At 47.6% G+C, this 17,095-nt stretch overlaps 2 pseudogenes; one reads left to right on the top strand and one right to left on the bottom strand.

Moving 5' to 3' along the window:
* Positions 1 to 3,158: 3,158 nt before the first annotated feature.
* Positions 3,159 to 8,521, bottom strand: LOC105507088 (annotated as a pseudogene).
* A 1,110-nt stretch (positions 8,522 to 9,631) lies between these two features.
* LOC105507071 lies at positions 9,632 to 15,616 on the top strand (annotated as a pseudogene).
* The last annotated feature ends 1,479 nt before the right edge of the window (positions 15,617 to 17,095 follow it).

The raw sequence follows: 17,095 nt of genomic DNA, 5'->3' as shown, positions 1-17,095 counted from the left end.
CTCTGGCCAGGACCAGGGCCGCCTTCAGCCTGAGCTGATGAGGCCAGGGGCACAAGTAGCCCCTGTCACAGATGGAACCCTAAGAGAGCAAAGCCAAGCGTCATGTCTGCCACACACGGCATCATGTTGGGGGAATGGGGTTCAAAGCTGGCCCCTGGCGTTCCCACATGTGCTTCTGTCACGCAACCAGGCTCCAAACGCACAGGCTCACTGGCCTCTCCCAAAGCCAGGGTGCTGGGAATGGTGGAAAGCTTCTGATTTTCTAGTGTCAGAAACATTCCGAAGATTAACACCGGAAACCAGGTACGCCGAATGGACATCTGTCACACACGTCACCCAACAACAGCTGAATACACAGTCCTCTCGAGCACCCACGGGACATTCCCCACGACAGACCACGTGCCAGGCCACAAAACAAGCCTCAGTGAATGGAGAAGGACTGAGACCAAAGCAGAGGTGTCCTTCAGCTGTACTGGCATGAAACTGGAAATCAACTGTGAAGGAAATGTGGAAAATTCAAAAATATGTGGAAATTACACACTCCTAAACAACCAGTGAGTCAAAGAAGAGACCGTCAGGGAAACTGAAAACTAATTTAAGAAGAATGCAAACAAATGCACAGCCCGGGTCAGCGTGGTGGCCCACACTTGTCATCCCAGCACTGTGGGAGGCTGAGGCGGGAGGATCACTTGAGTCCAGGAGCTTGAGACCAGCCTGGGAAACATGGTGAAACCCCATCTGTATAAAAAATACAAAAATTAGCTGGGTATGGTGATGCACGTCTGTAATCCCAGCTACTTGAGAGGCTGAGGCATGAGAATGGCTTGAACCTGGGTAGAAGTTGCAGTGAGCCAAAATTGCACTCCAACCTGGGCAGTAGAGCAAAACTCTGTCTTTAAAAAAAAGAAAAAAGAAAAAAAAGCACAGCGTATCAAAAATTCCAAGATGCAGCTAAGGCAGTGTTGAAAGGAAAATTTATAACTGTAAATGTCTACATTCAAAGAAAGAAGAAAAATCTCAAATCAAAAACCTAACCTTCCACCTTGAGAAACTAGAAAAAGAATGAACTAAACCCAAAGTGAACAAAAGGAAGAGAATAATAAACATGAGAGTAGAAATGGGAAGTAAAAATACAGAGAATGGAAAAACAAAAGAGATAATCAACAGAACCAAAAGTGGGTTTTTTGAAAATAGTAACAAAATTGACAAATCTTTCACCAGACTGACCAAGAAAAGAAAGACGGGACACAAATACCTAAAATCAGAGACTGAGCACCATGGCTCACGCCTGTCATCCCAGCGTTTTGTGAGGCCGAGGTGGAAGGATCGCTTGAGGCCAGCATTCAAGACCAGCCTGGGGGAACATGATGAGACCCCATCTCTAATAAAAATAAATAAATAAAAAATTAAAAATCTAAAATCAGAGCTTCTAAAATCAGAAATGAAAGAGGAAACATTATTGCCAACCTGACAAATAAAAGGATTCCATAAAAACGCTACGAACAATTGTACACCAACAAATCAGACCATCTAGACCCAGCAGCCAAACTCCTAGAAAGACACAAATTACTGAAAGTGACTCAAAAATGACCCCAAGTAAGCATGTGGGGTATCAGCCCCGCCCTCGGTCTCCTCGACTGTTCAGCGCAGGGTAGGGAGACAGGGAAGCATGATCCCCGTTCCCTGGCCTGCATTTCCAAGTCTGAATCCCCCAGCACCCCGGGGAGGGCCTCGTAGGAGGAGGTGCCACAGGCTGTTGTGCCAGGAGCCACCGGAGGCTGCAGTGGGGGCTGGGGTGCTGGGTTCCTGGAGGGTCTCCTTCCAGTCAGAGAATGCCCCTGGGGAAGAAGCCTGGGTCTGAACCCCCCACCCCTCCTTGGGCAGATGTGTGGGACCGGGGCCCCTTCACACGGTCCTTTCCAAAATCTCATCCCTCCTAGGGCCAGGAGTGGTGCCAGGCTTGTGCTGGGAAATGGGCAGATTTGGCCACAGCCCCTGGAGCTCTGGGCCAGGCCACAGGAGGCACCTCTGAGTGGTCTCACTATGCCATGATGTCCATCCTGGGAGGATGAACAAAGTGCTGCAAGGCAGAGGGGACCCACAACAGTATCGCTTGTCTCGGCAGTTTCCCTGGACTCAACTTCCTCATCTATCCTCTGTGGCCTAGATTTCGGACAGCCCTGCCCACCTACTGTCCGTTTACTACTCAGTGTGCAGTGACTGTTCGACAGCACTCCATGGCTCCCCAGTGCTCTTGGGGAAGAGGCCAAGCCACAGCCTGAGGTCCCAGGCCCTGCTTAGCTCTCCAGAAGAGCTTCTCACCTTCCAGCACCCAACCCACCCACTCCCAACTCTGCACTTCCCTGCATAAGCCCTGCTCACTCACCCCTGCTCACACCCCACTCATCCCTGCTCACACTCCCGCTCACTCACCCCCATCACACCCCCGCTCACTCACCCCTACTCACCACCACTGACACCCCACTCCTCCCCGCTCACTCAGCCCCACTCGCTCATCCCTGGGCCTTCACACAGGCTACACCACCAGCCCCTCCCCCACCACCAGCCCCTCATCCACACCTATTACTTGACTAAATCCTCTCAACCCTCTGGTCCCAGACTAAAGAGGCTTCCCTAACCCGGGGCCAAGTGCTGCCCCACCATCACGCCGCTCACCCTTTTGTGGCTTCTCTGGCCTGAAGTTCACATTCCCATGCTCAGCCCCTGCCACCCAAGGACCCCACAAGCCCCATTGGTGGGTGGGGCCTGGCACACTCTGCACAACGAGCTGCTTTTGCATGAACTGCTCTGCGACTTTGGGCAATCACCCGCCCCTGTGTCCTCTGTGAAGTGGGATGACAGGTGCACAGGGCTGCCAAGATACCAAGCAGATAACACGGGCACGAGAACCGGTGTTCAGGGCCTGGCTCATGCAGGGGCCCCAAGTCCCAGCTCAGCAGCGCCTGCCTTGATCGCAGGGTTATGTCTGGGGATTCCCAGCATGCAGGACTTTCAGTGCTCAAGGCAGGATGGTCCCTGGGCAAACTGGGAAGAGCTGGCTGCCCCAGTCTCCAGGGCACTGTCTCCAGGGCGCTTGCCAACATCTGCTGTTGGCCATGACTCAGCACTTTCAATGGTGGAAAAACCACCACTTGTTTCTAAATCACAAACCCCAGGTGTGCCCTGACCCGAGTGGCCCCGGAAGGCGCACAGGAGGAACCAGGGCACTCACTCTCCACGTGGTCCATCTCCACGGCGACCAGAAGGGTCCACTCGTAGTAGCCCTTGCCCTGCTGGGCCGGGCCCTGGCGGGTGCAGAGGTGGCCCAGCTGCAGGAGCACATGGGTGAAGTCCCAGCCACACTCCCCGCAGAGCAGCCTCGAGAACAGCCGCACGGCCTCCAGGAGGTAGTGCTGGGCCAGCCTGCTGGCACCCGCATGCAGACACAGGGCCCCGAAGTTGGCCAGAACCACTGCCTGGTTCCTCCACTGGCCCAGGTCCCGAGCCGCCCGTAGGGCGTGGTAGTAGCCCTGTGCTGCCTGCCTCGTCCGACCTGTCCTCTTCAGAGCCACGGCCACCATGTTGGCATTCACGCCCTCCTGGTCCTTGCTGGCCACCACTGCATCCTGGACAGACTGCAGGATGTCCAGGGCCACCGGGCTCTGCCCATGAAGCACGTGCAGCCAGGCCAGGGCCACTAGGTGGTCCACGATGGCACGGACTCCGGCAACAGCACTGGCTTCCACCGCCTGCATCATGAAGGTGATGGCTGGGCCGTGGTAGCCATGGTGGCTGTACGGCTGGGCCAGGCTGGCATGGAGAAGGCTGCACAGCGCCTGGCCTGTGCCCGGGGTTAGGGAGGCCAGCGCTCGCCTGAGGTAGTGGGAAGTCTGGGTAGGGAGGCTGTGGGGCTGGAGGGCGTTCTGGAGCACCAGGTTCACGCTCCTCAGCGAGCCGGCCAGCAAGTCCTATACCCTCAATGAGGCCACCTTGACACAGCTCAGCACCAGATGGGGCAGGCACTTGCGGCTGTAGGTGTGAGCCAGGAGTAGGTAGCAGTCTGAGAGCCATGCAGCCTCTGGGGCTCCCGAGTCCCTGTGCAAAAGCAGCAGCCGCTCTAGAAAGGGCAGGGCCTTCTCGGGCTGCTTGAGTGCATGTGGTGCCTGGCCAGCAGGAAGCAGACCTGGGCCTCGGCCTGCAGGCTCTGGCCATCCACCACTCACCGCAGTGCCAGCTGCAGGCGCTCCCCCTCCGCCTCGGTGCTGCAGATGTGGCCGGGCGTCCCCAGGAGCAGGGCCATGGCTTTGGGAACCACCTGTGTATACTTCTCCCGGTTCTTCTGCTTCTGGTAAATGCTGGCCAGGTTGGCGTACACAGCCACCATCAGAAACAGGTCCCCGAAGCTGCCCTCCGGGGCCCCCAGTGCTTCCTCAAAGTACACCCGGGCCTGGGACAGCTTGAACCTCCTGCAGCACAGCTGCCCCAGGAGGAAGCAGAGCCTGGCCAGGACCATGAGGAGGCCAGCTTTCTTGGCCGCCCCTCGGGCCTGTGCCAGGCGCCCAGTCAGCTCTACCTCGTCGCTAAAGCTGCAGAACACACTGCTCAGCCATGGCAGCGTCACATTGTACAGGCCATGGAAGCTGGCCTTGTACCCAGGGGCATTCAGGAACAGCAGCAGAGAGCTCAGGACCTCTGGGTCCTCCTAGTTGTCTTCAGCTTCCAAGCAGAAGGAGGGCTCCTCGGGGTCCTGCAAGCTGTGGCTGTGCACCCCTTCTGTGATATTGGTCTTAATATCCTAGGGAAGAGAGGATGATACTACACCCAATATCGCAGGGGGTGTACACCCACCCAGTGATACTGTTCTTAATGTACTCCACCTCCCACCACCAGGGATATCGTTTCTAATATGCAGGGGAAGAGAGGATAACATTGTGCCCAATATTGCAGGGGAGTGTACACACCCTCTGTGATGTTGTTCCTCGTATCCAAAGGTAGAGACAATGATACTACTGGCCATATCACAGGGGGTGTACACCCTTCTGTGATACTGTTTTTGACATTCAGTGGGGGAGAGGATAACATTAATCCCAATATCACAGAAGGTGTACATACCCCTGTGATGTAGTTCCTACTGTACAGGGAAAAGAGAAGAATATTGCTCTCAATATTGCAGGGGGTGTAACCACCCTGCCCCCCATATATTGTTCCTAATATGCAGCGGGGTGGAGGCTGATAGTACTCCCACTATCCCAGAAGGTGCACCCACACCTGTGATATAGTTCCTAATATCCAGCGGGAAAGAGGCTGATTTTACTTTCGATATCGCAGTGGGTGTACACCGCCCCCAACCCCGGGGTATCGTTCCTAATATCCGGGCGGGAAGAAGATGACATGGCTGACAGTATCAAAGGGGGTGGACAACTCTTCTGTGATATGGTTCCTGATATCCAGGGGGTGAGTGGATGATACTACTCCCAATAAAGTAGGAACCGTACAGCCACCCTGGGATTTTGTCCTTAATAACCACAGGGGAGAGGTGATATTACTATCAATATTGCAAGGGGTGTACACCCCTCCTGTGATCTTGCTTCTGATATCCAGGAAAGGAGAAGATGGCATTACTACCAATTTTGAAGAGATGTACAACCCCCATGGGATATTGTTCTAAAGATACAAGTTGAAAGAGGATGAGATACAAGTTGAAAGAGGATTGAGATTCCATCCAATATAACAAGGGGTGTATACCCAGCCCGCGATGTGAATTGTAAAACTTAGAAGAAGAGAGAATGACATTCCTTCCAAAAACACACGGGGTTACACCCACCCTGTGATATTGTTCCTGTCATCTAAAGGAAGAGATGATGATACTACTCCCACTACCGGAGAAGGTACACACCCCCCTGTGATATTGTTCCTCATCACTTGTGGGGGAGAGAATGATATTACTTCCAATATGACAGTAGCTTGACACCTAGTCTGTGATATTGCTCCTAATTTCCAGTAGGTAAAGTATGATGTTCCTGCCAAGAGAGTAGCGGGTGTACAGCCACCCTGTGATATGTCTCTGATTGTTCAGGGAAACACAGGATGACATTACCTGAAATCTCCCAAAAAGTGTACACCCATTGTGTGATGTGGTTCCTAATATCCGGAGGTGCAGAGGATGGTGTTCGTTCTCCTATTGCAGACTGTGTACACACAACCTGTGAAATTGTTCCTAATATCCTGAACAAAAGAGACTGCTAATAATGGACACACATTGCAGGGAAGAGTAATTATTATGATCCACATCGTAATGGGGAGTAATAGCAACCCGTCTCTCCCCCTCGCTGTTATGATCCACATCGCAGTGGAGTGAGGCACCCCCCGCGATGGCTGAGGTGCCCCCCAATGCTATCGCAGGCTTTCATGTATTCACTTAAAGTTTTTTCCTCATTTAGATCTGCCTTTCCCTTAATAGGTCTAATTGCTGCCTGACATTCTGTATTAGCATTTTCATGAGCAAGCAGCTGAACGATCACTGTCTTGTCATGAGAATCTGAAATAGCCTTTTGAGCCACATCCTGCAAACGGGCAATAGAATCTGGATAAGGCTCCCTTGGACCCTGTTGAACTGTGTGAAAAGAAGGATAAGCAGTAGCAAGGCCGTGAATTTTTTCTCAGGCTCTTAGGCATGTAGTTCTGAGCTGATCAACAGCCTCATCACCCATTACCATCTGCTGATTTAGAGTACCCCATGCCTGTCCGCTTCCAAGCAATTGATCAGATGTGATATTAAGGGGACGTTGGGCTTGAGCATTTCTGCGTGCCCGATTTGTTGCTTCAGCCGTCCACCAGATTTTAAACTGGAGAAATTCAGAGGAGGACAGGGTGGATTGGGCTACTGCCTCCCAATCTGTAGGTATTCAGCGTCTGTTATAAGCCACACATTGTAACAAGGAATGAACATAAGGAGAATTTGGCCCATCTTGTCCAATTGCTTGCTTTAAGTCTTTTAATAGTTTAAAAGGAAATGGCTCCCAGCATGCTTGAGCAAGGTCTCTGGACTCCTCAGCTGGCGAAAGAATTACCAGAAACTGCCAAGCATTGAAATCCCCCATTTCTTGTGCCTGGTGAATGGATGCCTGGATTGTCCCTGTGCCATAATTTGTATTTGGACCGGCTCCCAGCATTCCTCTACCATAATTAACAGGTGGGCAAGCCTGGATCATTCCCTCATCCTAATTGGCTGTTGGACAAGCCTGAAGCTTCCCTTCACCATAGTTACTGGCAGGGCCTGCAACAATGGGAGCGGCAAGGCCTGTCTCAGGCTTGCCTTCCAAAAATTCCTAAGGCTGGCCTGGGGGTGGCCATTCCAGACCTTCCCCTAAAGGCGCAGTAGGTGGCACTGTTTCTTTTATAAGTTAGCATACATACCTTCCCGTTTCTCGCCTTTTTTTAAACTAGACTGTCATGGTTCACTTTGCTGATAATTAGACTCCTGATTATTCAACTTTCCTATGTCATCCTGAAACTCCCCCTTCTCCTCCTCAGTGTGCAAGGGCTCCAGTGCTGTTTTAATTGCGGACCCCACAGACCAAGCAGAGACGAGAATATCGTGGCCCTCTTGTTCTCGTTTTAAGTCTGATCCGACCTTGTCCCAATCTTTTACATTCAAGGTTCCATATTCTGGGAACCAAGGAGAATACTTGTCTACCAGATGGAACAAAGATGTGAGATTTTGGGTCCTCACAATTACCCCTCCGCGGCGCAGTAACTGCGCACAAGGCTTAAGTAATTAGCGAACTTACTCTCAGCCTGACCCACATTTTCCCGAGGTTTCCCTGGAATTCCCCGAGCGCCCGACTTACCCTAGAGCTTGAAGTGAGAACCTACTTGGGAGTCCTTTGTCGGTCGTCCTCAGCTTTCCACGCTCTGGTGTTCCTTCACTGGATTATTTGTAGAGATTATGGGAAGCCCCGCGGTGGGCACCAGAGACCAGCCTGGGCAACCGAGGGAGACCCCCCTTTCTACCAAAAAAAAAAAAAATTAGCCAGGTGTGGTGTCGCGCCCCTGTAATCCCAGCTACTCCATGAGAAATCAGACAGAACCTGGCACCAGAGACTGATTTTCTTCTAAAATGCTTTCTCCAAAATATTTTTAAAACAAAAGGGGGAAATTAGAAAGGAAAATATTTTGGGCCCCCCAAATCACTAAGATAAAGGGAAAAGTCAATCTGGGAACTGCTTAGGGCAAACCTGCCTCCCATTCTATTCAAAGTCATCCCCTGCTCACTGAGAAGAATGCATATCTTATCGCCTCCTTTGGAAAGGCTCATCAGAAACTCAGAAGAATGCAACAGTTCATCTCTCACCTACCTGTGACCTGGAAGCCCCTCCTGGCTTCGAGTTGACCCACTTTTGCTTCAGGTTGTACCGGATCAAACCAGTGTTCATCTTATATATGTTGATTGATGTCTCCTGTCTCCCTAAAATGTATAAAACTGTCAGATACAGTCAGTTTCTCTTCCAAGGTTTAGCATGCTAACGTTCTTGTGTTTTTTTCTGGAACTCAACTTTCTTGTTCTCCATGCCTCCTTGCCCTTAGTTACTGTAAACAACCTTCCCGTCAGTTCTAATCAATAACTCACGTCTGTTCCGTTGGTTACCTGCTCTGCACCCATTTCTCCCTTCGAAACCACACGTCCCACTGTTGCAACTCACATCCCCCTTCCCCCTTCCTTATTTGGGAAAATATTCACAAATAGCCAACCGGGTCGGTTTAGATCTTGAGGTCTGGCCCCAGCCCATGCCAGAGGTAGAGACTGTGTTAGGAATAAAAACCCCTGCTTTCCTTTGTTCCGTGTGCTCTTGCGATTGTGATTGATGCGAGCAGCACGCTTCTGCAGAAGTAAATGGGGTTGCTGAGAAAACTTTCGCTTGAGTGCTGGTTTCACTTTGCGGCACCGAGCATTTATCTCCAACAAAACCAAGGTGTGCTCTGACCACCCTGGGCAACTGTCATCAGGACATCCTGAGGCTGTGTCATGCACAAGCATCCCCAACCTTGGCAAAATAAACTTTCTAAATACTCTTATCCCCAAATGCTCAGGGAGACTGATTTGAATAATGATAAAACTCCGAGACTGCACTCCAGCCTGGGCGACAGAGCAAGACTCTGTTTCAGAAAAATAAAAAAAAATAAAAAACTCCAGTCTCCCGCACTGCCGACTCTGCGTGAATTACTCCTTCTCTCTTGCTATTCCCCCGTCTTGAGAAATCGGCTCTGTCTAGGTAGCGGGCAAGGTGAACTCACTGGGCAGTTACAGAATTGTCATTACATTGCTTGCAATTTTATATATGTTTTATGCACAGATAGCTATAACCTTGTATACAAGGTTAAATGCGAATGTCCTCCTTGCATGGCCAGATCGCAGCGCAGGAAGGACGCACCCCCTACAAACCGCTAAGCCAAAAGGGTCATTCTGGCCTCATCCAGCCTCGCGTGAGATCGCAATCTCCTGTCACTCAGGGCCTGAGGGGGCGGGGCCTGAAGCCCCAGGCAATCAGGGGCGCTGGGGCGGGGAGCGTTCTATCAGGCGCGCCGCCGGAAAGGAGAGGGCGGCTTCCGGGATTTGGCTGGCGGGCGCTTTGTCTGGCCTTGGCCGCAGTAGGCTCTTTCTGTTAGTCTCCGCTGCTACTTCTTCGCTCTGGGAGGCCCAGGTGGCTCTGCAGCAGCCTCTGCCACCCTGTGACCTGCGGGTATTGGGACATCCCTAGCTGATGCCGGGACACCCGGGAAGCCAAGGAGTGGTGAGTGGACTGCGCCTGGCTTTCCGAAGTGGGGAAGAGGGCTGGTTGAAACCTGCTGGAACCAGCCATCCGCTGCGGAACCTGCAGACCGAGTCGCCGCGGCGCAGCCGGGTCTCAGTCCCCTTCTGTGCAGGGCCGGGCGGGGCGGGCAGCGGGACCCCTGCGTCCTGTCTGTACCTGTGGGCGCCACTTCCGCCGGCCGGCGCCCTCTCGGGAACCCCGCGCCTCCCCCACCCAGGTAGTGCGGTGACCACGGGAGGGTGATCCGGGAGAGCCCCGACTCGGTGAGCGGACGTTCCAGCGTGGGAGAAGCTGTGGTTCATGGGCTTCCAGTCCCACCTTTCTCCCCCTAAAATTAACCTGAGGCTTTGTTAAAACGTTAAACGGTGTGTTTGAGCAGAGGGCGATTCATAAACCGGGTACCGCAGTCATGGTTTGGGGTCCACAGGAGGAGTGTAAATGACAGGCTTTGATAAGGTTAATGAGGAAGCAAACTATATATATACACACACATATATATATCATATATATACATGTATATATATAATACATGTGTGAATATATATGATATATATATGTGTGTGTATATATATAGTTTTGTTTTGTTTTGAGACGGAGTCTCGCCCTGTCGCCAGGCTGGAGTGCAATGGTGCAGTCTCAGGTCACTGCAACCTCTGACTCCCGGGTTCAAGCGATTTTCCTGCCTCAGCCTCACAAGTAGCTGGGCTTATAGGCGCCCACCACCACGTCCAGCTAATTTTTGTATTTTTAGTAGAGACAGGGTTTCAGCATGGTTTCGAACTCCTGACCTTAATTGATCGCCGGCCTCGGCCTCCTAAAGCGCTGGAATTACAGGCGTGAGCCACCTGGGCCAAACTATTTTTCTGTTTCCAAACATTTTACATGAGAGGAAAGTGGAGAAGAAATCATCTGACACTCTACTGTAAAAATAAATCTTTGTGCCTCTCTTCTTTTCATCTTTCCTAAGTGTACATGTGACCAAAATGTCTTTAGGTTGAGGTCCCCCCGTGAAAACTTTATAGGGTGTTGTGTCCTCAGCCACCCTCCTGTCTTTTCCTAGTCCTGGCATTTTAGAACTGTCTGGGGATGTCCCAGGATACCCACTGTGGCCATGTCTATTGGAGGGTCTAGTGAGTATCAGCCCCGGGGTCATCTCATCGCCAAGGACAGCCTGAGGTAGGGGGTAGAGTCGCTTAGGGGAACAGCTGGATGCTCTTGGCCTTAGAGGAATCTCCTGGTATAGTTTAATCTAAAATGGTGACCCCTTAGGGTCATTAAAATTTGAAGACATTAAAACTAATGGACAATACAACGTAATGTCGTTAAAGCTAGTTCATTAAAATTGTTCCTCCAGCCCGAGCTTTTATTCCTCGGAGACACATCGATGGTCTGCCAATGGGATGCTGATACTGAGAGGAAAAGGCAGAAATGGTTTCTGCTCTCTAGATTGTCTCAGACTTGTGAAGAGAGAAAAACTGTCCCAAGGGACAAGGAAAACCCACCCTGGAGAGGATGTGCAAGAACCTGAATATGAAAATGCACTTAAGGCGCTCAGAAGGACAAAGAGCAGTGCCAGTGCCTCCTAGGTGGTCACTGAGCGCTTTACTGAACAGGATGGGTGTCCTGAGGGATAGAATGGCCTGCCGTGACACTTAGAAAGGTCTGTGTTGGACTCAGCACTGCCTCTCCCTGAGTTTGTTACCTTGAAAAGGCTTGTCTGCTTATTTGAGTTTCCGGTTTTCATTGACTGTAAGATACATTTTGTCAGTACAGCTTGAAAGATAAAAATACTATTTCAAAGAGGCAAGGTAAAATGATATATTTTATTTGCTAAAAATTCGTATTTATTTCTCCCCCAGAGTGAGTGTAGTAAGTTTTAAAAGTTTGTTCTTTTTAAGGGTAATTTCAAATGGAATTGTAGGACTTAGCTTTGTAAATGCTACTGGTGAAATAAAAGTGTGATAGATAAATTGATGATTTACAAAGATTCCCCAGAATGTCAGTTCCCCTCTTGCAGCATGGTGAAGAATTTATGACAGTGGACACATCTATATCCTCGTATCTGGATATCTGAGGTTTTCTTTTGTTGTTTTTTGTTTTTTTGGAGACACTGTCTTGCTCTGTAGCCCGGCTGGAGTGCAGTGGCACCATCTCTGCTTACTGCAACCTCCGCCTCCTGGGTTCAAGTGATTCTCCTGTGTCAGCTTCCCGAGTAACTGGGATTATAGGCGCCCACCACCACACCCAGCTAATTTTTGTATTTTTAGTAAACACGGGGTTTTAGGCCTGGCACGGTGGCTCATGCCTGTAATCCCAGCACTTTGGGAGGCCAAGGTGGGCAGATCACAAGGTCAGGAGTTCCAGACCAGCCTGGCCAACATGGTGAAACCCTGTCTCTACTAAAAATACCAAAAAATTAGCTGAGCATGGTGGCAGGCACCTGTAATCCCAGCTGCTCCGGAGACTGAGGCAAGAGAATTACTTGAACCTGGGAGGTGGAGGTTGCAGTGAGCCAAGATCTTGCCACTGCACACCAGCCCAAGCGACAGTGCGAAACTCCATCTCAAAAAACAAACAAACAACAAAAAGATGGGGTTTTGCCATGTTGGCCAGGTGAGTCTCAACCTCCTGACCTCAGGTGATCGCCCGCCTCAGCCTCCCAAGCTGCTGGGATTACAGGCGTGAGCCACCACGCCCGGCCCACTCTATTTTCTCTTTATTCCCTAAATTTTAATATGTTTGAGTTTGTCTGTTTCTTTATCACTTTTTTCTTACATAAAAAAAAAATTCTGCCTAATCCTTCGTAAAAAAAAATCTTCCTGTGACTTCTGAAAGTGTTCTGGTTTTATCTTTCATATTTGATATATAATAAGTTGATTATTGTTCATGGAATAGAGAAGAATGCAATGCATTTTCCCAAGTAGGTGCCAGCCTGGTTTGCCTTGTATTTTAAAGTGCATGTGATTTCTTTTTCTATTCTGCAGTGCCTGCTCTATCATTCCTCAACTTTCCATATAAATGCTGGGCCATTAAGACTTTTTTTTCCCTTGGTCTGCTTGCTCATCTCTCTGCTAATACTGTGCTGTCGTGAATATTTTCGTTTGAAAATCTCAGAAGTATGTTAGACAAGCCATCACTCCTTTTTTAGATGACTAAAAAGCGTTAGACATTTGTCATTTTTACTACGTATGAAAAAGTAGTTTTTCTTGCCTAAAACAACCTGATTTGGGAATTTATGTGATTTCATAGGATTAGCATCTGGAAGTGGTGACATTAATGTCATTTTAAAAAACGTGTCATATTTCCTCTTATTGCTTTCTGCCTTGAGATTGTGCAATAGAAATTTAAAAAAATTTTGTATTGGTATTGTTAAATATCAATTATTGGTTTTATTTACTTCTCAATTAAATTTAATCAGCCTATTCTGTCTTGGTGTAATCACATGGAATGGGCTCAACTCCCCAGTTAACAAATGACAGCACATGTAAAATATTGTCTACCAGGGAAACTCATTGAACACTTAGTGTTCAGACTGTGTTTTGGTGTCTGGTTCCCTAAGCACCACTGCAGTGATACAAAATAATAGACCTTCAGAGAAAAAGTTTTGGCAAATATATTGAATAAGCCATTTAGATGCAGTGAGTCATTCTTATTACTTGGGTTGGTGGAATCCCTTTCAAAATGTAAGTTACTAATACAAAGAAAGATGGAATTTTGCGAGCAGGCGTTTTGAAGAATAAGTAGTCTCAGGACTGATAATATTAACTCACTTATGCACATCAGGTATTATGGCAGATACTAGAAATGTACAAAGTGAAGTTAAAAGGTAACTCCTAGCAGCACATCTTACTCCCCGGATTCTCTAATGAAATGGGTGTTTCTACTTTGCTGTTGCCTTTTTGAATAGTTCAATTCCAGCATTAGTACTGCTGTGTGGGAGGGAGTATGTGTGAACAGAGTAAGAGTTGTGACAATCAAGTCATAGAACAAATGCTTGGAAATTTAGAATCATGTAAACAGCTTATGAATTGAGTATAGATTCCCAGTGCTGTCAGTCTCACCCATCCTTCTATCCACATGTGTGGAATGTTCTAGGACTCTGTGGCTTTTGAGGATGTGGCTGTGAACTTTACCCGTGAGGAATGGGCTTTGCTAAATTCTTCTCAGAAGAATCTCTGCATAGAAGTGATGCAGGAAACCTGCAGGAACCTGGCTTCTGTAGGTAAGAATGACAACACATTTCACTTAATTACAGAAGTATTTCCCTATCATCAGTGCTATTTGTGACATTTCACTTAATTACAGAAGTATTTCCCTATCATCAGTGCTATTTGTGATTTGGAATGGGGCAAGGGAATGATTTGTTGAAGAAATCAGGCATGGGCACTGTGTACAATGAACATTAAATCTAGTAATGTTTCTATAGTTTGTAATAATTCATGATAATTTTGTGGGTCTGCATTTTAGGAAACAAATGGAAAGACCAGAATATTGAAGATCACTTCGAAAAACTTGGGAAAGATATAAGATAATTTGTACTGAGAAGAGGAAATAAAGTCCTCTGAAGGAATCTTAGCATGTCATGAACTTAAAAGCAAACAATCAAAACAAATAAGAGTCACTTGAAATTTATTTCTTTTTAGAAAAATTTCACCCAAAATGTAACGTATTTCAGTGTAGCAGTCAATGCTTGGAAAACAGTTTACTTGAAAATAGTACTACAAAATTGTGTATATGAATCTTACTATTTTGGTCACAGTCATGCAGGTGGTAGCTGTGTTTTCAGTAGTAACCCATTTACTTTCAAATAATTCAGTCATGGCAAAAAAAAAAAAAAAATGCATTTTCCCTGGTATTGGTTGCAGTGTAAGTCCAAGACCTATTAATAAGTAGAAAGTTATTAAACCAAGCAATAATAATGTGCTTGTCATTTTTTTACAGAAATCATATGGTACGGAGACTGTGTGAAAGCAAAGAAGGTAGTCAGTATGATGGACAAGTTGTCAGCCAAATTCCAAATCTTGATCTGAATGAGAACATTTCTTCTGGATTAAAACAATGTGAATGCAGTATTTGTGGAAAAGTCTTTGTACGTCATTCCCTCCTTAATAGGCACATCCTAGCTCAGGATACAAACCATATGGAGAGAAGCAATATAAATGTGAACAGTGTGGGAAATTCTTCGTTTCTGTTCCAGGTGTTAGAAGACACATGATAATGCACAATGGAAATCCGGCTTATAAATGTACGATATGTGGGAAAGCTTTTTATTTTCTCAATTCATTTGAAAGACATCAGAGAACTCACACAGGACAAAAACCCTATAAATGTAAACAATGTGGTAAAGCGTTCACTGTTTCCGGTTCTTGTCTCATACATGAATGAACTCACACTGGAGAGAAACCCTACGAATGTAAGGAATGTGGGAAAACATTCAGATTTTCTTGTTGTTTTAAGACGCATGAAAGGACTCACACTGGAGAAAGACCCTATAAATGTACCAAATGTGATATAAGCCTTCAGCTGTTTCGCTTCCCTTCATGACCACGGAAGCATTCATACTGGAGAGATTCCCTATGAATGTAAACAATGTGACCAAGCCTTCAGTCGCCTCAGTTCCCTTCACCTCCACGAAAGAATTCATACTGGAGAAAAACCCTATGAATGTAAGAGATGCAGTAAAGCCTACACTTGTTCCAGTCACCTTACTCACCATGAAAGAAGTCATGATATAGATAACTGGGTGTAGTGACTCAGCCTATAATCCCAGCACTTTGGGAGGCCAAGTTGTGTGTATTGCTTGAGCCCAGGAGTTCATAACTAGCCTGGATTAAAACAACGTGAAACAACCTGGGCAACATGGTGAAACCCTGTCTCTACAAAAAATAAAATAATGCCAGGCGCGATGGCTCACGCCAGCTACTCAGGAGGCTGAGGCAGGAGAATGGTGTGAACCCAGGAGGCGGAGCTTGCAGTGAGCCGAGATTGCAGCACTGTACTCCAGCCTGGGTGACAGAGCGAGACTCCCTCTCAAAAAAAGAAAGAAAAAAAAGGAAAAGCTGGGCATGGTGGCACATTTCAGTTGTCTTAGTTCTTTTTCAAGGACATAAAAAGCCATGGGGGGTTGGGGGGAAGCACTGTGCATGCAGATCACGAAGTCAGGAGATCGAGACCATCCTGGCCAACACGGTGAAACCTCATCTCTACTAAAAATACAAAAATTAGCTGGGTGTGGTAGCATATGCTTGTAATCCCAGCTACTCAGGAGGCTGAGGCAGGAGAATCACTTGAACCCAGGAGGCGGAGGTTGCAGTGAGCCGAGATTGTGCCACTGCACTCCAGCCTGGCGACAGAGTGAGACACCGTCTCAAAAAAAATAAAGCCCCTTGAATGTAAGAAATGTGGTAAAACATTTACTCTTTCCCATTCTCTCATAAACATGAAAGAGCTCACACTGCAGGGAAATCTTAAGAATGTAGGAAATGTGGTCAAGCCTTCGGATTTTCCTGTTTTTGAAGATTTGGGAGGACTCAGAGTAGAGAAAAGCCTTTTGAATATAAATTTGTGGAAAGGCCTTCAGTTGTGTTCGTTCCATTTGAAGACATCAGCTAATTCCTGAGAAAAACCCTATGAATGTCCAGAATGTGGGAATGTTTCATTTCTCTCATACCCACTCAAGGACATATGAAAATGCACACTGTAGCTGGCTGGACCTTGTAAATACAAGAACGTACACAGGATTAAAACTCTAATAGTTTAGAAACTGCAGGAATATTTTAAGTTTTCACATTTACTTGAAAAGTCATGTGAAAACTCCCACGGGAAAGAAGTTCTATAAGTGAAGCTTTTCTCATTTGGAAAGTCTGATGCAAATTAATTATTGTGCAGTGCTTGAAAAAAGTGTATGAAATGTTACACAAGTTACGAGTATGTTGTTTTTATCAGTGGCTCATTCTTAAAGAGTCTTAAGTATGCATTTCACCTTGTTTTGCAGGGAAACCTTGAGGTGAGAGTTCTGTCAATGCTCTTTAAGCAGTAGTACTTGAGTTTCATAGATAATGATATTTTCTTAAGTTTGTTGGTAGAATTTTTGTCTATTCAGTTGATGATGTGCTGGATTCATGGTTGACTTTTGATGTTTTTCTAATATGTAGGTAAGTTTAATTTTTTTATTTCATGATTTTTTTTTTTGAGATGGAATCTGACTCTGTTGCCCGGGCCGGAGTGCAGTGGTGCGATCTCGGCTCACTGCAACCTCCACCTCCTGGGTTTAAGCAATTCTC

Source organism: Colobus angolensis, unplaced genomic scaffold (genome assembly GCF_000951035.1).
Source record: "Colobus angolensis palliatus isolate OR3802 unplaced genomic scaffold, Cang.pa_1.0 Scaffold143, whole genome shotgun sequence".
In the NCBI taxonomy this organism is placed as follows: domain Eukaryota; kingdom Metazoa; phylum Chordata; class Mammalia; order Primates; family Cercopithecidae; genus Colobus; species Colobus angolensis.
Note: the sequence above shows the minus strand (reverse complement) of the source record. Positions and strands in the feature narration are given on the sequence as shown.